General features: G+C 37.2%; 1 long non-coding RNA gene across 1 annotated transcript; it reads left to right on the top strand.

Annotated features, from left to right (window-relative positions):
- The first annotated feature begins 934 nt into the window (after positions 1 to 934).
- Positions 935 to 9866, top strand: LOC118731902. The gene is made up of 3 exons (XR_004992001.2): positions 935 to 997; positions 6278 to 6279; positions 9708 to 9866. It is a non-coding gene; the product is annotated as an uncharacterized LOC118731902 (long non-coding RNA).
- Positions 9867 to 14166: the final 4300 nt, after the last annotated feature.

Raw genomic sequence — 14166 nt, 5'->3', positions numbered from 1 at the left:
TATATTCCACAAATGAGTGAAATCATATGATATTTATCTTTCTCTGACTGGCTTATTTCACTTAGCATAATGCTCTCCAGGTCCATCCATGCTGTTGCAAAGGGTAAGAATTCCTTCTTTTTTACTGCAGCATAGTATTCAATTGTGTAGATGTACCAATGTTTTTTAACCCACTCATCTGCTGATGGATACTTAGGCTGTTTCCAAATCTTAGCTATGGTGGATTGTGCTGCTATGAACATAGGGGTGCATATATCCTTTCTGATTCATGTTTCTAGTTTCTTGAGATATATTCCTAGATGTGAGATCACTGGGTCAAATGGGAGTTCCATTTTTAGTTTTTTTGAGGAAACTCCATACTGTTCTCCACAGTGGCTATACTAGCCCGAATTCCCACCAGCAGTGCATGAGGGTTCCTTTTTCTCCACATCTTCGCCAGCACTTGTGCTTTGTTGATTTGATGATGATAGCCATTCACAGGTGTGAGATGGTACTACATTGTGATTTTGATTTACATCTCTCAGATAGTGACTTTGAGCATACTTTCATGTCTTTTGGCCTTCAGTATATCTTCTTTCGAAGATTATTTGTTTGGGTCCATTGCCCAATTTTTGATTGGGTTGTTTATCTTCCTTTTGTTAAGTTGTATGAGTTCCCTGTTAATGTTGGAGATTAAACCCTTATTGGTGATAACATTGGGAAATATGTTCTACCATGCAATGGGCTTTCTTGTTGTTTTGCTGATGGTTTCATTTGCTGTACAAAAGCTTTTTATTTTGATGTAGTCTCATTTGTTTATTTTCTCTTTAGTTTCCGTTGCCCTAGGAGTGGTATCAGTGAACAAATTGCTTTGGCATATGTCTGAGGTTTTGCTGGCTGTGGACTCCTCCAAGATTTTTATGGTTTCCCATCATATGTTTAAGTCCTTTATCTATTTTGAGTTTATTTTTGTGTATGGTGTAAATTGGTGGTCTAGTTTCATTTTTTGCATGTATCTGTCCAATTTTCCCAACAACCTTTATTGAAGAGATTGCCTTGACTCCATTGTATGTTCATGCCTCCTTTGTCAAATATTAACTGAGCATAGTGGTTTGGGTCCATTTCTGGATTCTCTATTCTATTCCATTGATCTATATGTGTGTTCTTGTGCCAGTACCAGGCTGTTTTGAGAACAGTGGCTTTGTAATACTGATTTATATCTGGTAGTGTGATCCCACTTACTTTGTTCTTTCTCAGGGTTGTTGCAGCTCTTTGGGGTCTTTTTTTATTTTTATTTATTTTTTAAAATATATTTTATTGATTTTTTACAGAGAGGAAGGGAAAGAGATAGAGAGCTAGAAACGTCGACGAGAGAGAAACATCGACCAGCTGCCTCCTGCACACCCCCCACCGGGGATGTGCCCGCAACCAAAGTACATGCCCCTGACCGGAATCGAACCTGGGACCTTTCAGTCCGCAGACCGACGCTCTACCACTGAGCCAAACCAGTTTCGGCTCTTTGGGGTCTTTCTTTATTCCAAATGATTTTTTAGAAAGTTTTTTCTAGGTCTGTGAAATATGCCATTAGTATTTTAATGGGGCAGTACATTGACTCTATAGATTGCTTTGGGTAGTATGGACATTTTAATGATGTTGATTCTACCAATCTATGAACATTATATGTTCTTCCATCTGTTTACGTCTTCCTCTATCTCTTTTTTCAGTGTCTTGTTGTTTTCCACATATAGGTCTTTTACTTGCTTAGTTAAGTTTATTCCTAGGTATCTTAATTTTTTTTTTGGTGCGATGGTAAATGGGATTGCTTTTTTAGTCTCTCTTTCTGTAAGATCACTATTGGTGTATAGAAATGCCATAAATTTCTTGGTGTTAATTTTGTATCCTAATTTTGCTACATTGTTGAATTTGTTTATTAAGTCTAATAATTTTTTATGGAGTCTTTAGGGTTTTCTATATACAGTATCATGTCATCTGCAAATAAGGACAGTTTTACTTCTTCCCCCCCCCCCCCCCCAATTTGGATGCCTTTTATTTCTTCTTGTTGTCTAATTGCAATGGCTAATACTTCCAGTACTGTCAAACAGGAGTGGTGAGAGTGGGCATCCCTGTCTTGATCCTATTCTTAGGGGAAATGGTTTTATTGCAATAGTTTTTGCCCATTGAGTATAATGTTGGCTGTGGGTTTGTCATATATGGCTTTTATTATGTTGAGGTATGATCTTTCTATTACCTTTTTTTATCAAGAAAGGGTGTTGAATTTTGTCAAATGATTTTTTCTGCATCAATTGATATGACTATGTGGTTTTTATCTCTTAATTTGTTTATCTGATGTATCACATTTATTGATTTGAGGATATTGTACCATCCTTGCATCCCTGGGATAAATGCTACTTGGTCATGGTGTATGATTTTTCTGATGTACTGCTGGATCCTATTTGCTAGAATTTTGTTCAGGATTTTGGCATCTATGTTGATACTGGCCTGTAATTCTCTTTCATTGTGTTGTTTATATTTGGTTTTGGTATTAGGGTGATGCTGGCTTCATAGAATGAGCTTGGAAGAGGAAGTGTTCCTTCCTCTTGAATACTTTGGAATGGTCTGAGGAGGATAGGTTTTAGTTCTTCCTTGGATGTTTGGTAAAACTTCCCAGTAAAGCTGTCTGGCCCTGGGCTTTTGTTTTCTGGAAGCTTTTTGATGAATGCTTCAATTTCTTCCATAGTTATTGGCCTATTGATTTCTTTAGATTCTTCCTGATTGAGTTTTGGAAGGTTGTATTTTTTTTTAAGGAATATGTCCATTTCCTCAAGTTTGTATAGTATCTAGTTTGTTGGAAGAGTTGTTCATAGTTTTTTTTGTTTGTTTGTTTGTTTTTTTATAACAATTCTTTGTGTTTCTGTGGGGTCTATTGTTATTTAGCCTCTTTCATTTCTGATTTTTTTTTTTTTGGGTCCTCTCTCTTTGGTTCTTGGTGAGCCTGGCTATAGGTTCATCAATCTGATTTATCATTTCAAAGAACTAGCTCTTGGTTTCATTGATCTTTTATATTATTTTTTTGGACTCTATGTCATTTATTTCTGGTTTGATCTTTATTATTTCCTTCTGTCTACTCACTCTGAGCTTTTCTTGTTGCTCTCTTTCTAATTCATTAAGTTGTAGTGTTAGATGACTTACTACCATTTTTTTAAATGAGGTATACTTGAAGAGCTATAAACTTCCCTCTTACGAGTGCTTTCACTGTGCCCATAATTTTGTATTAAAATAACTTTAATTTAAAAATATAAATAGACAATAGAGGATCACCAAGCATTTGAGGAAATTCTTTAATCTGAAAGACAGGAACACACACACACACACACACACACACACACACACACACACACATCCGAAGATAGAACAAGAGAACTCAAAGAAAACAGATCATGCATAGAGCAGGAAACTTTAAAAAATCCAATAATTACTATCTTTTGGGAGATAAGATATTTAATATTATATGCAGAAATAGATGGCATAAAATATAAAATAACAGAGAAAAAGAAAGAATAATTAGTAATTAAACACCATAGGTCAATTAAAAAAAATGAAGAATTGTAGGATAAAGACTTTTACTCAGAAAGCAAGAAAAAGATAAAGTTATGGAAAATCAGAGACAGAAGATAATATACATTAGAGAATCAATTGAGAGAATGAGAAAAATAATTAGGAGAAAGTTTAAAAAGAAATAGTGGGAGTAATTGGGGAATGAAAGTCATTAGGGTCTGTATTGCAAGGGTCTAACAAGTCCCCTGCTTAATTAATGAAAAAGTGCCTAGGTTATTGCAAAGCAGCCTGAGAACACAGAATACTGGAGATAAAAAAAGACAATAGAAGCTGTTAGAAAGGAAAAACAAGTTTCATAAAATGATTTGGGAATCAGAATGGTATGAGACTTTTCAATAGTCATATTGTAAGTTAGAATATAATGAAAAAGTGTTTTGATAATTTTAAGGTGAAATTCTTTGTTATTTATTACTAGAGGCCTTGTGCACAAAATGAATGGGTGGGGTCCTTAAACCTGGCTAGTGATCAGGGCCGATTGAGGCCTACTGGCTGCCTGCTATGGCCTCCCTTCGTTCCACACCACCCCCTGGTGGTCAGCACACATCATAGCAAGCAGTTGAACTCTCGAGGGACAATTTGCATATTAGTATTTTATTATGTAGGATTGACACTGTTATAGATATCCCCATTTCCAACTTTCTTTCCCCACCTCCACTCAGCCCCTGCCTCCTCAGGGAAAAGTCTTTTTATTTTTATTTTTATTTATTTATTTATTTAAATATATTTTATTGATTTTTTACAGAGAGAAAGAGAGAGGAATAGAGAGCTAGAAACATCAATAAGAGAGAATCATTGATCAGTTGACTCTTGCACACCCCATACTGGGGATGTGTCCGCAACCAAGGTACAAGCCCTTCACTGGAATCAAACCTGGGACCTTTCAGTCCACAGGCTGACACTGAGCCAAATCGATTTCAGCAGTAAAGTTTTTTTTAATTTATTTTTTATTTATTTATTTTAAATTTTTTTAAAATAAATCTTTATTGTTCATATTATTACAAAAGTTCCTCATTCCCCCCCCCCTACCTGGTTCCCACCCCACCCTCTGCCCTTTCCCCACCCTCCACTGTCCTCATCCATAGGTGCACAGTTTATGTTCAGTCTCTTCTCACACCCACCACTCCTCTTTTCCCCGAGAATTGTCAGTCCACTCCCCTTCCATACCTCTGATTCTATTATATTCACCAGTTAATATTGTTCATCAGATTTTTTTAATTCCCTTGGTTTTTAGATTCACTTTTTGATAGTTACATATTTGTTGTTCATAATTTTTATCTTTATTTTCTTCCTCTTCCTAAAGAACCCCCTTCAGCAATTCATATAATTCTGGTTTGGCAGTGATGAACTCCTTTAGATTTTTTTTTATTTGTGAAGTTCTTTATCTGGCCTTCGATTCTGAGTGATAGCTTTGCTGGGTAGAGTATTTTTGGCTATAGGTTCTTGCTATTCATCACCTTGAATATTTCTTGCCATTCCTGTCTGGCCTGCATGGTTTCTGTTGAGAAATCAGCTGACAATTGTATGGGTTCTCCTTTATAAGTAACTACCTGCTTTTCTCTTGCTGCTATTAATATTCTCTCTTTGTCTTTTGCTCTTGGAATTTTAATTATGATGTGTCTTGGTGTGATCCTCTTTGGATTCCTTTTGTTTGGTGTTCTGTGCACTTCCTGGACTTGTAAGTCTATTTCTTTTACCAGGTGGAGAAAGTTTTCTGTCACTATTTCTTTCAATATATTTTCGGTATCTTGCTCTCTGTCATCTTCTGGGACGCCCATAATTCTAATGTTGGTTCGCTTGAAGTTGTCCCAGAGGTTTCTTACACTATCTTTAACTTTCTGGATTCTCTTGTCTTCTTGGTTCTGTGGAGGAGTGTCCTGTGGCTCTTTGTGTTCCAAGTCTTTGACTTGATTCTTGCAATCTTCCATTCTGTTTTTAGGACTATTTTTTGTTTCAGCGAATGTATTTTTTATTTCTAGTTGATTCTTTATTATTTCTAGTTGATCCCTTTTCATATCTTCATGGGTCTCGTTTATTTTATCGGCCTTTTCTAGGAGATTCTTGAAAAACCTTATAAGCGTGGTTTTGAACTCTATATCCAGTCGCTTTTTGTCCTCCATTTCTTTAGTTTGCCATTTGTTTCCTTGTCTCAGCATTTTCGCTGCTTCCCTGAGTTGGTAGGGTGGGAGAATCAGCTGTATCTATGCCAGGAGACAGCCTTATTTGTCTAGACTTGGAAAACTGCAAGAGCCTCTGTGCTCAGCTTGGATGGGGTGGAGTTTCACAGTAGAGCCTACAGCCTTGGCTTCTGGGTAGCCCCGCCCTATGACGTTCCTGAGTCTCAGTGTTCCTCAGGGTCCTTTGGTACTTGCTGCAAGCACCTCTGAGAGAAAGGTGCCCTAGAGTTTCGCCCACTACCAGACAGTCTGGTCTCTCCCCGAACAAGCCCGCAACTGGGGTTCAGTGCAGTTGGAAGTGGGGTTAAGAGCAGTCTGGAGCTTATGTCTCCTTCACACTAGGGCAATCCAGCAGCTCAATGAACAGTCTGTCCTCTGCTCGAAATGTGCATGACTTGGGGGCTCTGCCTTTCGCCGTTCCCCTAAGCTTCAGCTTTATAGCCCAGATTCCCTCTGTATGAGCCTGGGGCTCGAGTGTCTCGCCCAGAACTGGGGTTCAGTGCAGTCAGAAGTGGTGCTCAGCACAGTCCAGAGCTTTTGTCTCCTTCCCGCTAGGGCAATCTAGCAGCACAGTAAACCATCAGTCCTCTGCGCGAAATGTGTGCGACTCCTGGGCTCTGCCTTTCACCGCTCCCCTGAGCTTCTGCCTTACAGCCCAGATTCCTTCTGTATGTGTCTGGGTCCCCAGGGTCTTGCTCAGAACTGGGGTTCAGTGCTGTCGGAACTGGGGTTCAGCACAGTCTGGAGCTTTTATCTCCTTCCCTCTAGGGAACGTCAGCCAGGCACTCAGCCTCCCCCTCCTCTCAAGCTCCTCCCTCTCCCAGCACGCACTGTGCCTCCGTACCTTAGGCTTTTACAGCTTCTCTGATTTTCCTTCTGGTTTTCTCTTTCCTTCTTGTTGTAGAATTTCCAGTCAGTCAACTTTCCTGTAGTTCTGGATAATGTCCACTTTATATTTTAGTTGAATTTTTTGAAATTGTTGTGTGAGGCTACAGTTAGGCAGTTACCTATGCCGTCATCTTGGTTTCCCCATGTTTTTTTTATTCGGGAAAGTATTTTTAAATAAGAATTTTATATCCAACAAAACTATTAATGAAGATTTTGGATAGATAAGTTTTCAGACATACAAGATGTTAGAAAAAAACTCTTGCACACCCCTTCTCAGGAAATCACTAGAGGAAGTGATCCAGGAGACAGCAACATTTGGGACCAAAAAACAGGAGATTCATCATAATAGGGGAATGAAAGAAGCACTAAGATGACATCTGTGCAGCAGGGCTAGAGGACAATCAGTCCATATTGAAGCAAGAAGGTGGTGGAGGCCTGCAATACAAATGTCTCCATTAAAAAAAAAAGGAACTGACAGAATCCCAGATGTCTTTGACAATGTAAAAAACAATATTCAGGGGAAAGAAGAATTAAAGAACATGGATAATAGACAAGTAAGAAATCAACAAATTTTTAAAAGTACAAACTCTATGGAGAAAATGGGATTTAGACAAAAGGAAATATAATCATAGAACACTACTTGGCTCAGCAATAAATTATATTAGTCAAAATTATGTAAATGATGAGTACAAATTTTAAAAATAATTGTTATGTAACTCTATTGGAAGGATGGAAGGTAGAGAAGTCTGTAAGCATGTGAGTGGTGTTTTCAAAAGTAAAACTCTATATCCTTCTTAAATGATGGATGATTTGATTATTTTCTTCTCTATTTAAAAAGTTGTTGGCAAGGATGTGGAGAAAAATGAAACCTTGTGCACGGTTGATGAGAATGCAGATTGGTTCAGCCACTATGGGAAATAGTATGAAGGATCCGCAAAAGATTAAAAATAAAATGGCCTCATGAAACAGCAATTCCAATTCTAGGAAAATATTTAAGAAACTGAAACATTGATTCAAAAGAATATATGCACACCTATGTTCACTGAAGTGTTATTTACAAAATCCAAGATTTGGAAGCAGCACAAGTCCATCAGTCAATGAGTGGTTAAAAACTGTGGTACAGTCTGTTGCATGTTTCAGTGTCTCTAGAGTCTATTTTGTTCATCAGTTTATTTTGTTCATTAAATTCCACATCTAACTGGCTTATTTTGCTTAGCATAATACTCTCCAGGTCCTTCCATGCTGTCCCAAAGGGTAAGAGATCCTTCTTTTTAATAGCTGAATAGTATTCCACTCTGTAGATGTACCACAACTGTTTTTTCATCATTGATGAAGGTATTACATATGTGTCCATATTCCCCAATTGCCCTCCCACTCCCCCATGCCCTCACCCCCCTACTGTATATGTCCTTTGGTTGGGCTTATATGCATGCATACAAGTTCTTTGGTTGATTTCTTCCCCTTCCCCTCACACTACCCTGCCTTCCCTCTGAGGTTTGATGGTCTGATTGACGCTTCTCGGCCCAGGATCTGTTTTTTGTTCATCAGTTATATTGTTCATTATATTCCACAAATGAGTGAGATCATATGATATTTATCTTTCTCCAACTGGCTTATTTCACTTAGCATAATGCTTCCCAGTTCCATCCATGCTATTGCAAATGGTAAGAATGCCTTCCTTTTTAAAGCAGCATAGTATTCCATTGAGTAGATGTACCACAGTTTTATTTCTTTTTCATTTTAATTTCTTTATTAATTTCTTCTTTGGTATTACATATTTGTCCTCATCCTCCCATTACCTTTCCAACCCTCCACTCATGCCCTCACCCCCTTGTTGTCTATGTTCACTGGTTAGTCTTATATGTAGGTATACAAGTCCTTTGGTTGATCTTTCCTCCTTACTCTCATCCTCACTTACCTTCCCTCTGAGGCTTGGCAGTCTGATCAATACTTCCCTGTCTCTGGATCTGTTTTTGTTCATCAGTTTATGCTGATCATTATATTCCATAAGTAAGTGAGATCATGTGATATTTATCTTTCTCTGACTAGTTTATTTCACTTAGCATAATGCTCTCCAGGTCCATCCATACTGTTGCAAATGGTAAGAGTTCCTTCTTTTTTTATAGCAGCACAGTATTCCATTGTGTAGATGTACCAGTGTTTTTTAATCCACTCATCTGCTCATGGGCACTTAGGCTGTTTCCAAACCTTAGCTATAGTAAATTGTGCTGCTATGAACATAGGGGTGCATATATCCTTTCTGATCAGTGTTTCTAGTTTATTGGGATATATTCCTAGATGTGAGATCACTGGGTCAAATGGGAGTTCCATTTTTAGTTTTTTTTTTGAGGAAACTCCATACTGTTCTCCACAGTGGCTGCACCAGCCCGAATTCCCACCAGCAGTGCATTAGGATTTCTTTTTCTCCGCATCCTTGCCAGCACTTGTCGTTTTTTGATTTGTTGATGATAGCCATTATGACAGATATGGGATGGTACCACATTGTTGCTTTGATTTGCATCTCTCAAAGGATTAGTGACTTTGAACATCTTTTCATATGTCTCTTGTCCTTCTGTTTGTCTTCTTTTGAAAAGTATCTATTTCAGTCCATTGCCCTTTTTTTTTTGATTGGGTTGTTTATCTTCCTTTTGTTAAGTTGTATGAGTTCCCTGTAAATGTTGGAGATTAAAACCTTATCAGAGATAACATTGGCAAATATATTATCCCATGCAGTGGGATTTCTTGTTCTTTTGTTGATGTATTTTGCTGTGGAGAAGCTTTTTATTTTGATGTAGTCCCATTTGTTTATTTTCTTTTTAGTTTCCATAGCCCTAGGAGCTATACCAGTGAAGATATGGCTTCAGCGTTTGTCTGAGATTTTCCTGCCTGTGGATTTCTCCAAGATTTTTATGGTTTCACATCTTACATTTAAGTTATTTATCCAACTCGAGTTTATTTTTGTGTATGGTGTAAGCAGTGGTCTAGTTTCTTTCTTTCTTTTTTTTTTTTTTTTTTTTTTTTTTTTTTTTTTTTTTGCATACATCTGATGAGTTTTCCCAACACCATTTAATGAAGAGAGTATCTTGATTCCATTGCATACTCTTGCCTCCTTTGTAAAATATTAATTGAGCATAGTAGTTTGGGTTGATTTCTGGGTTCTCTATTCTATTCTATTGGTCTATATGTCTGTTTTGTGCCAGTACCAGGCTGTTTTGAGACCAGTGGCTTTGTAATATAGCTTGATATATGGTATTGAGATCCCTCCTACTTTGTTCTTTTTTAGGATTGCTGCAGTTATTCGGGGCCTCTTTATTCCAAATGAATTTTTTGAAATATTCTATGTCTGAGAAATAATGCCGTTGGTTTTTTTAATGGGGTTTTATTGAATCCATAGATTGCTTTGAGTACTATGGACATTTTAATGATGTTTATCCTACCAATCCTTGAGCATGGTATATTTTTCCATCTGGTTGTGTCTTCCACTATCTCTTTTTTCAGTGCCCTATCGTTTCCTTAGTATAGGTCTTTTACCTCCTTATTTAAATTTATTCATAGGTATCTTATTTATTTCGGTGCTATGGTAAATGGGATTTAAAAAAAATCTCATTCTTTAAACTCACTATTGGTATATAAAATGCCATAGGTTTCTTGGCATTAATTTTATATCCTGCTACATTGTTGAATTCATTCATTTGATATAATACTTCTTTGGTAGAGTCTTTAGGGTTCAATGTACAGTATCATGTCATCTGCAAATAATGACAGTTTTACTTCTTCTTTTACAATCTAGATAACTTTTATTTCTTCTTCTTGTCTAATTGCTATGTCTAGCACTTTCAATACTATGTTGAACAAGAGTGGTGAAAGTGAGCATCTCTGTCTCATTCCTGTTCTTAGGTGAAATGGTTTTAGTTTGTGCCCATTGAGTATGATGTTGGCTGTAGGTTTTTCATATAAGGCTTTTATTATGTTGAGGTATGATCCCTCTATTTCCACTTTGCTGAGGGTTTTTATCAAGAAAGGGTGTTAGATTTTGTCAAATGCTTTTTCTGCATCAATTGATATGACTATATGATTTTTATCTCTCAGTTAGTTTGTGTGATGTATTATATTATTATTGATTTGCAGGTATTGTACCATCCTTGCATTCCTGGAATATATCCTACTTGTTCATAGGTGTATGATCTTTCTGATGTACTGCTGGAGCTGATTTGCTAGAATATTGTTGAGGATTTTGGCATCTATGTTCATGAGGAATATTGGCCTGTAATTCTCTTTCATTTTGTTGTCTATATCTGGTTTTGGTATTAGGGTAATGCTGGCTTCATAGAATAAGCTTAGAAGTGTTTATTCCTCTTGAACTTTTTTGAATAGTCTGAGGTGGACAAGTTTTAGTTCTTCCTTGAATGTTGGTAAAACTCTCATGTGAAGCCATATGGCCCAGGGCTTTTTTTTCCTGGAAGCTTTTTGATGAATACCTCAATTTCTTCCATAATTATTGGCGTATTGAGCTCTTTATATTCTTCCTGATTGAGTTTTGGAAGGTTGCATTTTTCTAGGAATATGTCCATTGTTTCTAAGCTGTCTAGTTTGTTTGACATAGTTGTTCCTAGTATATTTTTTAACAATCCTTCGTATTTATGTGGGGCCTGTTGTTATTTTGTTTATTTCATTTCTGATTTTGTTTATTTTGGTCCTCTCTCTTTGCTTCTTGGTGAGACTGGCTATAGGTTCATCAATCTTATTTATCGTTTCAAAGAACTAGCTCTTAGTTTCATTGATCTTTTGTATTATTATTTTTTTAACTCTATGTCATTTCTTTCTCCTCTGATCTTTTATCTCATTCCTTCTGCTCAATCTGTGTTTTTCTTTTTGCTCTCTTTCTAATTCTTTAAATTGTAGAGTTAGATAATTTATTACCTTTTTTTCTTTTCTTCCTTCCTTCCTTTCTTTCCTTTTTTTTTTTTTTTTTTTTTTGAGGTAGGCCTGTATAGCTATAAACTTCCCTCTCAGGACTGTTTTCACTATGTCTCATAGAATTTGGATTATTGTATTTTCATTGTCATTCCTTTCCAGAATGTTTTTTTTAAAAATATATTTTATTGATTTTTTACAGAGGAAGAGAGAGGGATAGAGAGTTAGAAACATCGATGAGAGAGTCATTGATCAGGTGCTTCTTGCACACCCCCTACTGGGGATGTGCCCACAACCAAGGTACATGCCCTTGATCGGAATCAAACCCAAGACCTTTCAGTCTGCAGGCCGAGGCTCTATCCACTGAGCCAAACCAGTTTCGGCCAGAATGTTTTTAATTTCTTCTTTGATCTCTTTGGTAACCCAATCATTTTTTAATAGCATGCTATTCAGCTTCCAAGTGTTTAAAATTTTTTGATTGTTTTTATTGTAGTTGATTTATAATATTATGCCATTGTAGTCTGAGAAAAATCCTTGATATGATTTGTCTTCTTGAATTTGGGGAGATTTTGCCTGTGACCCAAAATGTGGTCTATCTTTGAAAATGTCCCATTTGCACTTGAGAAGAATGTATATTCTGTGGCTCTGGGGTGAAATGTGCTGAAGATGTCAATTAAGTCCATCTGATCTAGTACGTCATTGAGGATTGCTGTTTCTTTGATATTTTTTGTGTAGAGCATTTATCCAGCAATGCCAATAGTCTATTAAAGTCCCCATACTTTGATTGTATTGTTGTTAATCTCTCCCTTGATATCCTCCAGGAGTCTTTTTTTTATGTATTTGGGTGCTCCTGCATTGGGTGTATATATGTTTACCAGGGTTTTATCCTCTTGTTGTATTGATCCTTTTAGTATTATGAAGTTATCTCTTATTATGGCCTTCACTTTGAGGTCATTTTTGTCAGATATAAATATTGCTACCCCAGCTTTTCCTTCATTTAAATTTCTCTGGAAGATATTTTTCTGTCCCCTCACTTTCAGTCTGTGTGTGTCCCTTGTTCAGAGGTGGGTGTCTTATAGATAGCATATATATGGGTCATATTTTTTTTTATCCATTCAGCCACTAGATGTCTTTTGATTGGAGCATTTAGTCCATTTATGTTTAAAGTTATTATTGATAGGTACTTGTTTTTATTTTATTTTTTTGTGCCTCTATTCCTTCTTCCCTTTTTATTTCTTCTTTTTACATCAGTCCCTTTAACATTTCTTTTCTTTTCTTTTCTTTCTTTTCTTTTCTTTCTTTCTTTCTTCTTCTTTCTTTCTTTCTTTCTTTCTTCTTTCTCTTTTTCTTCTTCTTTTTCTTCTTCTTCTTTTTTTTTTTTTTTGGTTTGAAGCTCCTTATTTCCCCTTCAATGTTGAATAATAGCCTTGCTGTATAGAGTATTCTTGAATTTATTCCCTTGCTTTACATCACTTTGTAAACTGCCTTTTATTCCTTTCTGTCCTTATGTGTTTCTGTTGAGAAACCATTTGATAATCTATTAGGAGATCTCTTATACATAACTTTCTGCCTCTCTCTCTTGCAGCCTTTAAGATTCTCTCTTTGTCCTGAATGTTTGCATCATAATTATGACATGTCTTGATGTGGGTCGTTTTGGGTTCATCTTATTTGGGACTCTCTGTGCTTATGTGACTCCCTCCCCCCCCCCCCCCCCCAACAATATCAGGCAAGTTTTTTGACATTATTTCTTCAAATAGATTTTCTAACCTTTGTTCCTCTTCTTATAGTTATGGCACTCTTATTATTCCAATGTTCCTTCTTTTCACATTGTCCCAAAGCTCCCCTAGGCTCTCCACTGGTGTTTTTTTGTTTGTTTTTTCCCCTCCAATTGGAGTTCCGTTTTTGTAGTTTTTGCTTTCTGTCTTCTAATTTGGTCCTCTGTTTCTCCTAGTCTCCTGTTGAAACTTTCCATAGTTTCTTTTTTATTGTAACTATGTCACCCTTTATTTCCTCTTGATTCTTACATAAGTTGTTGATTTTTTCATCCATGTGGTTTATGAACTCTATGACCCTTATTCTGAATTATTTTTCTGATATATTGCATGCCTCCATTTCACTTAGCTCCTTTTCTGGCAATTCCTCCTTTTCTTTCCTTTGGGTGTTTCTTTGTCTCCGCATTTTTGCTCTCACCAAAGGATCTAGGTGTCAAGTTGTGCAGAGATTGCTCCTTGGGCTGTGGCAGCTGCCCCTCATGTGGTTGTGACTGTCTTCTCAGTTGCTGGTGACTCCTTGGGTGAGCACTGATCATGCAGCTTCTCACAGCAGTGATAGCTCCTTTGGCTGGCAGAGGTGGGTTGCTTGTATAACAGTTGCTCCTCAGATGGGAGTGGACAGCTTGCGTGGCTGCTGCTCCTCAGACATGGGTGGGCTGTGTGTGGCTGCTGCTCCTTGAATGAGGGCAGACTGCTTAAGCAGCTGCTGCTCCTCAGACTAAGGTGGGCTGCTCGTGTGGCTGCTGCTTGTTAAATGGGGGCCAGCTGCTCACAATTGCTGCTCCTCAGATGGGGGCAGGCTGAACTTGGCTGATGCTCCTCAG

The sequence above is a fragment of the Pipistrellus kuhlii genome, unplaced genomic scaffold (genome assembly GCF_014108245.1).
Source record: "Pipistrellus kuhlii isolate mPipKuh1 unplaced genomic scaffold, mPipKuh1.p scaffold_m20_p_33, whole genome shotgun sequence".
Lineage (NCBI taxonomy): Eukaryota > Metazoa > Chordata > Mammalia > Chiroptera > Vespertilionidae > Pipistrellus > Pipistrellus kuhlii.
Note: the sequence above shows the minus strand (reverse complement) of the source record. Positions and strands in the feature narration are given on the sequence as shown.